Source organism: Aristolochia californica, unplaced genomic scaffold (genome assembly GCF_029961685.1).
Source record: "Aristolochia californica isolate CCGP_79_NKW_82.1479 unplaced genomic scaffold, dmAriCali1.0.hap1 SCAF_8, whole genome shotgun sequence".
Classification (NCBI taxonomy): Eukaryota; Viridiplantae; Streptophyta; class Magnoliopsida; order Piperales; family Aristolochiaceae; genus Aristolochia; species Aristolochia californica.
Genome location: NW_027182279.1, coordinates 28187088 through 28203062, shown reverse-complemented (window position 1 = coordinate 28203062; position 15975 = coordinate 28187088). Strand labels below are relative to the sequence as shown.

Genomic DNA, 15975 nt, shown 5'->3' with positions numbered 1-15975 from the left:
GTGATCTTCTAAAATATTGATCACCTTATGAAGGCCAATACTGAGATAAACAATTGCCCACCTTCTAAAGCAGCCAGTAGCGCAACTTTTGATCAACTCCAAAAACTCCTCAGATGCTGCATTTATGTTCAGAAGTACAACAAAAAACTAGTAAGTGAATTCTAGCACAATGTAAGGGATAGAGCATGTTGAGAAATTTTTATATCACTAATAAATGTGCAAAATAATTAATACAGTTTTGAGCCTCATGCCAACTCATCATGTTGAACTTGTAGAAGACAAGATTTATGATTATAATTCCGCCTCCATGTAATATCCATGAATGATAACCATGAACACAAGATTACCCTCATCATCTTGCTTTTGCATCACAGCCGCAAACAACTTTTAGATGGGCTTTTGAGACATCTTTGAGAAAGTTTTGCTTACTATGATCCATTTAGAAAAAATAAAAAAGGCTAGAAGAACTGTAATGCAATACCATAATGGATGTAGGGTCATAAATATTTAGTGGATGAGCATTCAAGTGATTGAACTATACAATGTTCCTGAAACATGAACAGTATCTTTAATGAAGTAGCCATTTGTTAATGCTTGATGACACCAAAAATGAAAAAAGAAGAATGCCAATTATCTTTTCTCCCAATAAATCTTCAGGCAACATTTGGCTCCTAACAGGTAACGTAAACATACAAACATAGCAACATAATCACCTCAATACATGAGCCATCTTATCAGTAAACCATGGTTAAACATTTAACAGTAACAAAAGAAGACACCCCTACAACACTTACACCTCGATCTACGAAATACAAACTCTATATAAGGTACTAATAAACACTTTCAAAAAAAAAACAAAATGCAGTAGTAACATCGATAAAGATAAAATGTAGCAAAGTTCGCATATGAAATGAAGGGTATCATCACAAAGACTATCGGATCTTACATGCAAGATCCACTGCTGCAACATAAACCGGCCGAGCCTTCACAGCTTCCTCGTCGTCATCTGGTAAGATCAAACGCTATTAGACTTAAATTCTCACAGCTAAATGATCTAGTAAAACTCGGGTTCAATTATAATAAAACGGAACTCTACCAGGTAGCTCGAGATCTATGAAGGAAGAGCACATCTCTGCACATAACTCCGGTTGAGAGTAACGAGCGATTGTTTCTGACGTTAACCCATTAAGAGTGCCATAGAGAGAACAAGTCCCAGCCCATTGTTCAAGCTCGCAGTAGGAATTGAAATAAGCCCAGCAATTATCGCAGCGAGGAACAAGTTACCGTTGGACCCAGAAACAGGGGGGTTACCAAGCTCGTCAACCGGAGAAAATGGGGAAACGGTGACTCCCCAAGGAAGGCCAGAGGCTTCCTGTGCATCGGGATCGGTCGGGAAACGAGATACTGTCGCCCTAATCGCAGCGAGGAACAAGGTTACCGTTGGACCCGGAAACAGGGGGGTTACCAAGCTCGTCAACTGGAGAAAATGGGGAAACGGTGACTCCCCAAGGAAGGCCGGAGGCTTCCTGTGCATCGGGATCGGTCGGGAAACGAGATACTGTCGCCCTAACCGCCATCGACGAGAAGACAGCAGCAGAGTTGCAGAGTCGCGAGGTCGATAAAAACCCAAATAATGAGGGAGAAAAAAAACACACAAGACTTCTTACCCAGACTTCTTACCCTGCTCGCCTCGATTCGTCTAAACCAGCGCCGTTTGAGCCGGTCCGGCCAAAGAAAAAGCGGGTTAATTCAGAGGGGAAAGCATGGTTCGGGTTTTGAGAACCCGAACCCCAACTCGGAAACCCGAACGGTTTAGAAATCAAACATTATCCATTGTCTCATTCCCAAATCAACCTAGTAATTCTCCAATTAAAATATTTTTTAAATATAAAAATAGTTAAAGAATACAATGCATAAAATTATTATACAATGTCAAAATATAAATAATAAAAAATAAAAAAATAGATAAGTTTTATATATATGTTATTTTAATTTTAAAAAAATATCAATAAGGTATTTCCATCAAGTTTAGGTCAAATTTGGGAAAACCCAAGCCTACCTCCAACTTCGGTTTCTTTCCCTCCATCCCTTCTCCTCCCAACGGAGTGAATTTAAGTTTTTTTTTTTTTGCCCACTCCAAACTTTGATTATGTGTTGGACCTCGAGTCCCAAACTTGACCTGAACTTAGGGTTTTCCCCTTCTATCCCTTCTCCACCCAACGGAGTGAATTTAAGTTTTTTTTTTTTCGCACACTCCTAGTTTTGATTATGTGTTGGACCTGAGTCTTTGATGAGGACAATGTAACCTCAGGTTTGTGGAGGTCATGAGAAACATGATTGAAAAATAACAAGGTATACCCTAGCTAGCACATATTTTACTTATGTTATGGAGATTACATGTAACGAGTCATAAAAAATTTAAGGGTGTGTATATGCCGATAGAACATTATAAGAAAAATAAATAGAGGAATTTGTTTTTTGAATTTTTTTCTAATATTTTCACTATTTAATGAATAGAAAAAGTTTTCTTTTTTATCTTCTTGTCTTTAAAAAAAATAACTATGTTTCTTATTGTTTAATCTGATATCATGGGAAAAGTAAGCCAAGAAGATTTATGTTGATCGCTCATTTTCTATATTTAATTTCTTATTTTGTTCCAATTGTAAACACTACAGCTACGTAATTATTATTTTATTTTATTTTCAATGGCGTCACAAATGCAAGAAAATTTTCTAAGGGAATTTGTCAATAAAAACATCATCCAATGAGAAAATTAGTAAAAGAAAAAATAATTTTCTCATCGTTTTATTTTCCTAAGTCGACACAAATGATCGTTAAGCATTGATGTTAATGTCTTATGCAACTATCAAAATTAACTAAATCATCTCTTACAACAGCTGAATTGCCATCAATTGTGCATTAAATTGGAAATTGAAGTGAAGAAAAGTATTGATGTTGTTAGATACATACCCTTTATTACACACTCTAGTGGTCTATGGTATGAGTTGGAGCGAGAAAATAGAAGATTTAAGTTGTTGAGTCAATACCCCAAAGAAAAAATTGAAAGAAAACTATTATGAAGATGGCAAGTAAAGTGGAAGACCTTAAAGATCGTAAAAGTCAAATTTTATATAAAGTTATAAAACCTAGTTCATATGGATTAAACCATGGAATTTAATAATAATTCAAGTCCATCCAAGAAAAAAATGTATTATTGATCCATTCAGTGTTTTTCATGGGTTACCCTAGATTTGAGAAAGGGTATATAGATGTTATGACCCTCAAAGTAGAACTTAGTATGTTTCGATATATGTTTCCTTCTTTTAAGATAATCCTTAACTACCGGCCCAACATGTTCAAATATCATTCTCATGGGGAAGTACTTATTGTCCTACCAATGAATGCATTGGAAGATACAGATAATGGCAGAGTTGAGAATTGTGATGCTCCTCTTCAAGGCTCCCTATAGTCATTTCTTCCGAAGGAGAGTCTTCCTCTTCCTTATTTCCTAATTTGCATTTGCTTGTTGTTATTAGGAAGGGAGTTAGACAATGTACTTGATTTCCCATCTCAAAGTTTTTGTCATCATTTGATTGATTCTCTTCTTGCTATAAGGTTTGTTTTGTCTACTCTTGATGTTTCATGTGTTCCCATTAGTTGTGTCGAAGTTTTTTAGAGTCCTCATTGAAAATCTAGAATTGAAGATGAAAGTGTTGCTCTTGTGTCTTAGAGTACTTGGTATCTCTTTATATTCCTCCCCTAAATGCCAAAAACGTGGATTGCATATGGGTCTTTACCATTCAAGTCAAAGCTCAATTGGTAACTAAAGATTACATACAAACTTACGACATTGACTATCGTGTGAGATTTTTCCTAGTTGCCAAATTAAATTCAAACCAATTTGATATCTATGGTTGTGAAAAAGGGATGCTCACTTCAACAATTGGATGACATTTTTTATACAGTGATCTCAATGCAAAAGTCTATATAGAACAACCACCTAGTTTTGTTGCTTAGGGAGAGTTAAGTAAAGCATGCAAATTGCATAAAGCCATTTATGGGTTGAAACAAACCCTTCGATCATAGTTTGAGCAATTCAATCGTGTTGTTCTAGGGTTTGGATTTCATAGAAGTAACTATGATCAATCTATATTTATTTTGGAAAGAGTAACAAGTTGTGTGATATTGATAGTGATGATAAAATTTTGTCTGGAGATGACAAAGGTGGACTTGTTAAGATTAATGCCTATCTTCAAAAGCATTTTCAAATTAAAAACTTTGGGATTCTTAAATACTTTTTTTGGAAATAGATGTGGCAAGAAACAAATCATGTATTATTTTGTCTCAAAGGAAATCTATAATTTATCTTCTAAGTGAAATTGGATTATTGGGAGCTAAACTAGTTGATACACCACTAGAACCTAATCTTGATTTATTTTATGCTAGTTCTCCTCCTTTAAAAGATCTAACTTCTTATATATGCTTAGTTGGAAAGCTCATATATGTTATTGGTGATGAGGTTGATATATTGTATGTTGTGGGACTAGTTAGTAGGTTTATGGGAAAACATAGAAAAGTTCATGCAAAGGTTGTTCAATGAATACTTTAGCATCTAAAAGGAGGACTAGGGAGAAAATATTTTGTAAGTATTAGCATCACATAAAAGTGATGGACTACTATGCTAGAGACTATGTTGGATGAAAGGTGACATGAAGTCAAGCACTGGTTATTGTACCTTTGTTGGGAACATTTGGAGCATTGAAAAGTAAATGAACAAGAAGTAATAACAAGATCAAGTACAGAGGCTGAATGCAAATCTATGGCACCTATCACTTGTGAAATGATCCAGATACAATCTCTTTTGTCAAAATTTGGTGTGGAGGTAAATTTGATTGATAGTTATCAAGCGATAATCAGACCTTTATCTTTATAGCCAATAATCTTGTTTTTTATGAACGAACGAAGTTCATCAAATTATATGGTCATTTCACCAAAGATTAAGTGTACTAAGTGGAAGAATCATAACCCCTCATATGAGAATTGAACATCAATTGACAAATATATTTACTAAGGCATTGCATGGAGCTTAGTGTGATACCTCGTGCTCCAAACTGGTATTATTTGATGCATATTTCTTAGCTTGAGGAGGAGTGTTAAAAGTTAATTAAAATATGTACGAGTGTAGTTTATTGAGAACCTTGGGGGTAATTTTGTAATCATGTAATCACTCTCATATTTAAGTAAATGCAATGCATGAGTGAGGTGTAGTCGAATTTTTCAAGTTTGCCCTCTTTAAATGTTTCTCTTTTCTTTCTTCTTCTTCCTTTGTCTTCTACTACTTTACTTCTTTCTTTTTCCTTATCTTCATCTCTCTTACTTCAATGACTTGATTAAAAAGTGTAGTCTCCATGTAAATTCGAGATTGGTTTTAATTGCAAACTGGGTAATGCACATACAACTACTTAATGTAATGATTGAAATATCTCAAAGTATATGCATGTCAAATACTTAGATTTGATTCACATTTTAATACTTATGAAAGGCCCTTTCAAATACCCCACTAAAACAACATACAAACATGTATTAATATTATTGATGCTCCAAAATTGATTTCAAATGGTTGTCAACCGCACAACTATTCACAATGTTATGATTGATTCAAATATGAACTTAAAATTACTTGGCACACATTTAAAAAGCTGAAATATAAGCATTCGATAAGGATTTAAATGATCAAGTAAAAAAATACATAGGTCAATGAAAAAAATTATCGAGTTTGGCTTCCTTTCAAGCTTTAGAGGAGCTAAAAAACTCCTTGAATCATGCGGGAGGGCTTAGGAGGTTTGGTTTTCACTGTGATGAGAGAGAAAGTTTGTTTGGGATGTGTTTGGGTTAAATAGCACGAGTTCCAACATTTAAAAAATTAGTTATTATGGCTAGAAAATGAATTTTTTTGTATTTTAGAAATAATGGGTTAACAAAGGTTAATTTTTTTTTAAAATATATTAAATTCTTTTTTTGATGTTGAACACAATAATAGGTCACTAGTAAAATTTTGAAACTTAAAGCTCCTAAAACTGAGCTTGAAATATTGTAGAATATATTTTTTGTGCAACACAACAACAATTTTAGAATGTGGCCAACTTCTTTCATTGTGTTTGACCTCTTATGATGTTTTCACTTCCTCTTATTGAAGAGTTTGACTCCTTTGTACCTTAAACTTGATCTTTCCAGTGGTCAACTTTTTTGATCATTTTTACTCTTTTACCCTCTTTTGGGTTGGTCATCCTGAAGTTTGGGCAAACATTCCTCAGTAGAGTCTCTTCTCTCTCTTATTTGGACAAATGGTGTTGCAGGCTGTTTAACGATGAACTGCTTGCTAACCCTTTTTGTATGAGCCATTTGGAAAGACCATGGCCGGTCAAAAGGATATGTTACCAGAAATCTCTTTTGAGGCCTTTTGAGGTAAGAGGCATACTTTATGTATATCATTAGTAACTTGAGTATTTGTTATAAGAAAAAAATATCGCAATGAAGATCTTGAGATCTACAATCTCCCCCTGTTTATAATGATAAACAATCATAAGTGATTTCTATGGAGTTTTTATCTGAATTCAATTTTCCTTGGGAACCTTCTTTCTAGGTTGCCCAATGGATCATTCGTTCTCCCTAAACACACCATGCCTTATCTCTAAAACCGATTTTAGAGATAAGTATCACATTTCAAATATGCATCTAATATAAGAATTTTAAAATAAAAAGTAATATTTGACTCATTTCAAATGTGTTTTGAAGCTTTTAAATCAAAATCATAATAAATTGACTTACGAAATAAAGGAGAATTTCTAGTCTTGAGAAATAAATATATTGCAAGAATATGATAACAAAATAATATACCTACTAAAATAACTTTACTAATGGAATTTAGAAGAAGAAAAATTATTTTCTCATAAAATTTCGTTATGTTACTTGATTATCACATTCCAAAAAAGGAGACCTTCCCCTCCAATTGGCTTTATTGGCGCAAACGAGCATTAGGGGGGGGTTCCCCTACCCCAACCCTCAAATAAGGAAGGGGAAGGCCAACCCCATCTATCGACAATGTTCTCGTCAACACGCAAAGAGAGGAGGGGCCTACCTCCTTCTCTATTTCATGTAAGTCCTACATGTGGTCTTGATTGTTTCAATATCAATTATTTATGCACAAAGTTGATTTTTTACAACATGACATTTTAAGAGGGTTGTATTGTATATTTAGATAAATAAATTTCATCTTCATATGATTAGTCAATAAAAAAAATTGAATCAAGCTAGGGGAGGCTGATTTCTCTATTGATACCTAAACGAGCTTAAATATGGAAGACTCCAAAATGGTGGAATAAACTCCATCCAGCCCCAAAAGCGGCAGAACCCTAAGAGTCTTAAAAGTAATTACAAATGATTTGCTCATGATATGGCCTGGCCCGTGAGCTAAACAGACTTCCAATCCCCTTCTTCCCTTTCATTACAAGACAAAATCCAACACCCATGTCAGGACAATTGCAAGGCCGGCCACCTCACTTGCCACCAAAACCAGAAACAAAACCAGACTCCTCCTCTGTAATCTTCTGCAGTCTCTTCAATCCTATATCTTCCCCTCTTCTGCAGCCTCTCCGTCCTATATCTTCTCCTCTTCTCCTTGTTTTTTTTATTCTTCTTCTTCTTTGGCTGAGAGGGTGAGAACAAGAGCGAGAGGAGACTTTGATGGATTATCTGTTACCCGCCCCTGCTCTGAGAGTTAAAATCTTCTGCAACTGAAAAATTGAGACGACTCTGGGCTTTACTTCGCATAATTTGACTGGAGAGTGAGTTTTTGGGATGTGGGTTTTATTTTTAAATTTCATCGGAAGAACTAAAAATCCCTAAAAGCTGAACTGTCGATTTTCTTGATCCAGTTGCAAAATTCACCCGAAATATGCAGAGCTAGCTTATGTGATGGCTCTTTTCCCTAGGCTTTCAGTGGTGGGGGACTTGTCTCTTTCTTCTTCTACCCCACCTCTACTGTCTGCTCCCTTCTGAAATTCCTTTTTCTCTCTCTCTCTCTCTCTCTCTCTCTCTCTCTCATAGCATACTCGGTAAGTGCAAAAAGATTATCAGCAAACACAATGATCTTATCACCGCGCTGTTGTTCATGAAACCGGATAAGAAACTCACATGCCCTAAATTTATTTGGGTTCATTATATATAAAGCCTGAAAGAATAAAGACCGTTGCAAAGAAATAAATAAGACCTCAATTTTATTCAAAAAATAAAATATAAGAACAGTTAAGCAGGAAAGAAGAGTAACTAATAGAAATACTCTTTGGGTGAAGCAGACTATTAACATCCTAAAAATAAGAGCATGATGACATAAACACAGTATCAATGTATTTTTTAATAACAATCCAATTAGTTTATGACGGTGCATTTCCATGATTTCAGTGTGAAATTCCCCAGTACAACAAATAAAACTGCAAAGATTGTACTTGTTCAATACCAAAATCATGGCATACTCATCTGAAGGGTGAACTTCTACATATGCTGACTCCTACCAAAAGAGAGATCTAAGTTGGTTGAAGTCAAAATCAAGTTACTTCAACACTATGGGCAATTCATTAACGAAGTCAGCTTCATGCAGATTAAATTAATAAACCCATCCACTTGAAAAAATAAAGTACATTTAGCTAGTCATTTTAAAATGTAAATTCACTGAAATTAGTCTAGGAACAGGACTATTAACACCTCGAAATTGTTGGAAAATTGTAATGTCACTAAAAATTGCATTGTCAATTGATATACACTTAAAGATGTAAAATTACTATATGCTAAAAGGCACAAGCTCTCACAATGCATAACAGCTGTCAATAAGAAATATAGGACATAACATATTTCATAGTTAAGGCAATCAAAATCACAAACTATTTTTTTACATAACCAAATTTATGAATAATCTAGAAAGGTGAAAATACAAACGAGTGCAGAGAGCATATGTAACTAACCTATTTTTTTTAGAATTTTCTTTCTTCAAATATTCTAAAAAAAACTCTTTTGTCATTGGACACCATACTTCAGCACACTGGACATTTGCAATGAACCCTCCTTTTACAAGATCCAACCAGTTTGATTCATATAATTTAGGGCCAATAAGGAAGTTCAAATCTGTGATACGTTCATCCTCTCTCACGAGGGTTGCTGTGGTATGAAGTTCGAAAGTCAGTTCCTAGCAAATATGAAGAGTGAAGACAACATTCTTTAAGAAGGGCAGATCCAAAATCCATCAAACACCAATACTGACCAGTTAGCCCAAGTTTACAATGAGATTTAGTGATACTAATGACCTTCTGAAACATATGTGCAGGGACAACATGCACCTAAAAACACCGTTTGAAACCCAAATAAAAGGAAACAGTAAGAAAAATTCAATTAGAAAGCACAGGAAGCAGGTAGATAATCTCCGAAGTAAAAAATGTGTAAATCAACAGTGTGAAAGAGTTTAAATTTAGTGAAATCTTTATTCAAGAGCACCAAGATCATATATCCATGTCAGGCACTGCTTAACCTCACAAGCCTAGTGTGCAATCCACGTCCAATAGTGACAACACACAATTCGCTAACCAAAATGATCAAGAAATGATGCTGCATAAATGCACTTTGTATATACAACAAACAACTTAGCTACGCTGAAGCAGTTGCTCCGAAAATCATCCACTTAAGAACCTGTACTCAGCAAGAGGGTCTAGGTCATAGTTCAAAATAGTTTTCCCTCATGGTCTAACAACTAAAATTATCTAATAGGTGAGAGTTTTGGATTGTAGCCCATACTCTATTTCATATTTTATGTCGCGTTTTGCCATTGACATCAATTTTTCCTTTCTTCCATTAAACACCTACTATAAGTCCAAAGCATACACACATAACTAAAATATAGCTTTACACAAGAAATGTACCTCATCCATGAGAAGCAAACCCCATTCTCGATTTCTTATCTCCTCGATTATCTTCTCAGACTCTTCAGACCTTTTCCCGCCAAAAGCAACCATGTTATAAGTTGTACAACCACACCAGCATTACCACGAAATCTCTCTTTACTATCAAAAGTGAAACGACATATCTGATCATCTCGAATAGTAGACCACAACTTGAATTGGAAGGCCCACTGGTCTACAGAAACAGCATTTGTTGCTAAACAGAGGCAACTCTTTCGTATTCGACAGGCTGCAGAGAGACCAACAAGAGACTTCCCGGCCCCACAAGGAAGAACTATAATTCCTGATCTTGCTCTTCCTACAATTTACTACAAGTTCACCCTCATGCTGAAAAATCTATAATCGAAACAGAAAAGACAAAGCTACACAGAGAAGTAAACAAAATAATCAAATCTCAACTTTAAGACACAAATGTTTAAAGAAAGGTGTGAACCTAGCATCCTATTTAAGAGATCATTTCTTAAATGAAAGCCTCTGGGTATACACATCCAAGGTGGTCTTCTTCAAAACCAACATTATTTCTAACAAGTGACTGACAATCGACAGCTTGCACCCACCAATTGAGGGCTCATACCATGAAGAGGCTCGCTCATGTTAGAGCAAATTGACAGCCTCATCATTGCCACATTATTCAATCCTCTACATAGGACAAACTCCTACATAACTCAGCAGCATGATGTCTTTGCAAGTGCAAGCATGTGGTAGCATTGACCAACCAACTCTAGGCCACCTCTTGGGTGGTACATCCAAAGCTGGCACCCTCAAAATAGCAAATAATCGAACACAGGTTCTCGACATTGCATCTACAAGGTCAAGTAATATAAGAAGAAAAGTTCAAATATAAACGTACAACAAATCAATATGCTTGGACAAGATGCAGAACACCAATCAGTAAAATGTAGTTCAACTAATTTGTGGCAGAAAACACAAAAACCAAGGCACAACAAGAATTTTTTTTCAACGACAACAAGTAAAAAGAAAGAATTTATTAAGAAATACATGGAACAGCCAAACTATTTGATAGGAGAAAATGAAAGCAAATGTAGAAAAGGATTATCAAGAATGGATATGATAATATTATGCTTCATTAACATATTCTTAATATAGAATCTTATATGATATAGATCGCGATATAAGATATCACCAAGCACTATGTCAGTACAACAACTCCAAATGACTGGCAACCACAACAGAAGTTCTGAAATTTAAATTTTTTCATCCAATAGCATCACCACCAAAGTTCCTGATAAGTTACTTTAAATAGACCATGTCAGACATTTGGTATTCCACACTACAAAAGAGAGCAGCCTACTTCCAACTACATGATTCTTTAAATTTTTGGTAATAGAAAAATCTGTTGAAATTGCACCTATCATGATGGAGATGTCCACTGGAAAGCATGATTATGTTTGGCCTATGTGACAATCAGTACCAAGATGAAGTAAGATTATACATGAAATTGGAAGAAATCATGGATAACCAATGTGTGTAATATCCAGTTCTAGTGCACTAGCCAATGTAGCCTCTTTGAGAATTCTACACAATGTCTTCAACAGTCTCAACTATTTTGCTGGAGAGTTATATTGACATGAAAAATATTGTCTTACAATAGGCCTCACCATTTCCAAACATTTTACTGAGACTCTTTTCCTGGTATGGGCGTGGCTGAGCCTTCAATTCCATGTTTAAGTCAGGGTTCACCTGCAGTTAGCAACATCAAGTCAACAACATACCCATGATGTGTGACAAGGAACAAAACTGGCAGAACATCAAGCATTTGTGAGAAATAAAGCTTACTGTATCATTTCTGAAGTCATACTCCTCCAACATGGGATAATTTAATGCATTTGGTAAGCACCTTTGCTTGACACTTTCAACCTGTAAATGTTTAAGTTAGGTCAAAAAAATTATAACCACTACTCACTTAAATATACATCATCATTCATAGACCACCCTACCTGAGCAGGATCTATTTCAAAAGAATGGGTTTCTTTCTCTTCAGCTACTGCTGCCACATCAGCATCAGTGAACAACTTCTGATGACCACCACCATCCATTTCACTCAAAGCTTTGCTAACTGTAAATACATCACTTCCTTGTGAACCCTAAACAGTAGATCAAGAGTTTGCATCACCATCAGAATTGTGTCAAAGTTCTCATGATCTATCATAGAAATTTAACCATTTATCTGAAGGTTTAGCCATAGTGACAAATAATCTCTCCATGCTGCAGTGTGATAGTGGCTTTAATAATCTCTCCATGCTGCAGTGTGATAGTGGCTTTCGAGATGATAGTTTTGATTCACTATGCAGGCAAAAAATGATTAAATTATTTAACAACACAATTTTTTTTTTCAAAAGAGATGTTCAAACTCCACTTCCCTTCTATGAAAAAGAACAAGAGCAGAAGTTATTTTCTTCCACTGTAACAAGCAAACAACTTCATGATTTAAATGGTAAATTCAACCATTTTGAATAATAGTAAAATATGTAAAGAATAGGCATATAGATGAATCCATAGAAACTCCTATGTAAATTTTCTGTCACTCGCCAAAAAGATAAGAGAAAAGACTAAAAAAAAAAAGGCACAACTCAGAATAACACCTCAGAAAAATATAGTGGACATGCATGAATAAAATAACAGCAAACTAAATTACCTCATTGGAATAAATTCTCTCTTTAGATGTAACCTCGTCCTTCAGCAAAGTCTTCAGCACCTGCAAGTATCATTTAAAGCATAAGTTCCAAATTCCCCTCATCACCATAAGAATAATAATAATGATAATAACAACATCAATAATAATAATAAACCACTTGTGATAGAATACGAGACCAGATTCGCACCTCCGGGAAAGGGGACTCCACAAAGTACCGGTTCTTCTTAAGTACAAGTTTTACTTTCCCATAATTAGAAGTTGAAGCATAAATGAAATCAATCATTTCTTTAGGGAGCTTAGTCTTTGATAGCTTGTTCAAAACAGTAATTATAGTTTCAGTCTCGAGCCCAACAGAAACAGCACAATACAAGGAATGAGGCGCCAAGTTATACTCATGCATAGACTCTGGCCTGCACAACATTTTTCCAACAAAATGAAAACGAGCAACCACACAAAGTTTTAAGTAGAAGAAAATAGAAGGACATCTTAAATACCGGCAAACGGGCTTAGCAATTGCAATGAGGAAATCATTGGCTTGCTTATACAACGGTGATAATGTCTCAAGAAAGATCCGGCCATCAGCGCAAGCCCATAAAGGGCGGTTTGCATGATCAGGCTTTAATTCAAGTTTAGAAAATCCCCTCCTCGTCAGTTCGCTTTCATCTTCATGATCCATATTCCGTACCCATAAACACAATTCAAGCACCTAAAGTAAACTAAAAACAAAAAGCTATAACAAAACGAAAAAATGAATAAAAGTAATACCTTCACGACGATCCTCATGAAAATGAATTTAGTTCTTTGCCCTATAGATGTCTGTACATTTTTTTGAAGAATGGTCATAATGAATTTAGTTCTTTGCCCTATAGAGTAAACTGCTGTTGGGTTTGCTGTTTCTAGATTTTGCCATTTATCATAAATTTCTTTTCCTAAGGCTCCTGGTAATTTCCTGAATAACTTTGTACCTAAATCTTTATTAAATGCATTCCTTGATATGCATGCATAATAAAAGTAATCTTGGAGGAATTTCTTAACATATTTGTAATTATGGAGACTAAGTTGTTCTAAGTAAACTACTGCATCTTTTTGTAATGTAATGAATCCTAAGTTGGGATCATCTCCTGTTACTAACTGATAAACTTTATTAACAAAATTATATGGATTGGATCCAAGACTCATTAAATGACCAAATTCTTCTAGATTTCCTCTTTTGTAGCTTTCCCATAAATCTTTTACACTTTCTCCTAAAAATGTTTCTAAGTATCTATACTTTTCTTCTAAATCTTGGGATTGAAAGTCTTGGATATAGTTTGAGACTACCTGGTTTTTCCAAAGATCTAATACTGTTGTCCATTCTTGAGGATCATGGGCTGAAAGATTAAGAATTTTTCCTTTGTCCATTTCTTGAAACTTTATAGGTCTTTCTGTCTCCTTTCTTTTTCCTTTAGGACGTATCCTATGATCGAAGTTTATTGGATCACTATAAGGAATCCTTGGCATATTTCTTGAGTAATATACTTCTCTAGGAGGAGTTCTTGTGTAAGTGGTATAGCTATTACGAGGAATAGAATTAGAGCTTTCTTCATCCATATATTCTTTGATACTTAAGAGTTTCTTCTGTTTCTATTTTTTCATCTTCTTTAGGTTCCAATGGCATTTTTCCTATTCTTATGTTGGCTTCTTGGTCATAATAGAGATATTCTTCTTCTTGGATTTTTCCATTTTTTATTAAGTCTTCTTCTAGATGAAGAAGTTCTCTTTCTATCAGTTTTAATTCAAATTCTTTAGGGTATATTATTTCATCTGTTTCTAATTGTATATCAACTAAGTCATAATTTTCACTAGAAATTGACTTTGTATCTTCTGTACTCTTTTGTTCATAACTATTAAGTCTAATATTTATATTGCCTTCTGTATCAGTGTACATAATACTTTTTTCAGGACTAATTATTTTTTCTTCTCTAAATTTCAGGTTCCATTCTAATCCTGCTAAGACATCTGGGGAATATTTGATGGACTTAATTAGTTTAATTCCCTTACCTATTAGATTTACTACATCGTCTATCTTGACTTTAAACCTAGTAGTACTAGAACAAGTGCATCTCCCTAAAAATCCAATGCATAATAAAAGATTGTTTCCTACAAAGGATGCATATCCTTTTGTCTGAATACCTATTTTAATATATTTCCTAAAATCTTGTAATCCTATAAGAAAATCAGGGGAGCAATAAAATATTCCTCCGTTCTGGTTCATGTCTACTTCGGTAATCCCTAACATAGCCTTTTTAGGATCTGCCCATCTATCATCATAGATGCTAAGAAGAGTTTTAGTTCCTAAATGTTTTCTCCCTAATCCTTTAACTCCTATGAAGATTAAACCTAAATGAATCAAAGTATATAATTTCTTAATTTCTTTGAAGGCTTGTTCTACTATTAAATTTATGTTTACTGAATCTTTTCCTACACAGCTAATTTGAATTTCTCTATAATGTCTAAATAATCTAGTGTTGAAATTTAAAGGTCCTGTTCTATATAGTTGTCTAGGATTAAGAAGGTTAACTTGATTGTTACTGAATAAAGTAATATCTTGATATATATCTATTATTTCATCTAATTGTATGTCTCGTTGATCTACACTTCTTCTTCCTGTTATCCTATCTATTATATTAAGGTTTCTAGAGGAACTTCCTATTTCTGAGGTGATTCCTTCACCTCGCTGTGAAAGTGTCATGATTTTGTAGTTGCTGATATTCTAGGTTCTATTTTGAAAAATTTTAATTTTTGGGTAATTAAATCTATTTCTTTATCTATGTTTTGCTGGGATCCTTTACTCGTTTTAAGATAATCTAGGTTTCCTGCTAATTTGGCTGTTCTTATTCTTAAGTTTCTTGTTTATTCTTGTATTTTGTTTAAATTGATTTCTATTTCTGTTAATTTAATTTGTAGATTATTTCCTAGACTTATAATAAGGTCTACAATGCTATTGAGCTGAGGGTTATTTTTGTGTAGAATATGTTCTTCACTATTAAAATGACACCAAAGAGTATTAGGTCCTATATATTTTGTATCAAATCTTGTAGGAAGTCTAAGGTCTAAATAATCTATTTTTCTGAAAGGTTCCAGGTCTTATAGGCTCTGATACCAAATTGAAGGGGGTACTCTATTTAAATTAATAAGGATTATTTAAATCAGGAGTATTTGAAGGTCTTTGTGTTTGAAGTCTTTGTCTTCTGGGTGTAAAAACTTGTCTAGGGGTTTCTACAAACCTTCTATAGGAATATAAAGATAAAGTAAAACAGATACAATTAAAAATAA

At 34.4% G+C, this 15975-nt stretch overlaps 1 pseudogene; it reads right to left on the bottom strand.

Moving 5' to 3' along the window:
- Window positions 1-7339: 7339 nt before the first annotated feature.
- LOC137938381 (general transcription and DNA repair factor IIH helicase/translocase subunit XPB1-like) overlaps window positions 7340-15975 on the bottom strand; it is a 48244-nt pseudogene continuing 39608 nt past the window's right edge.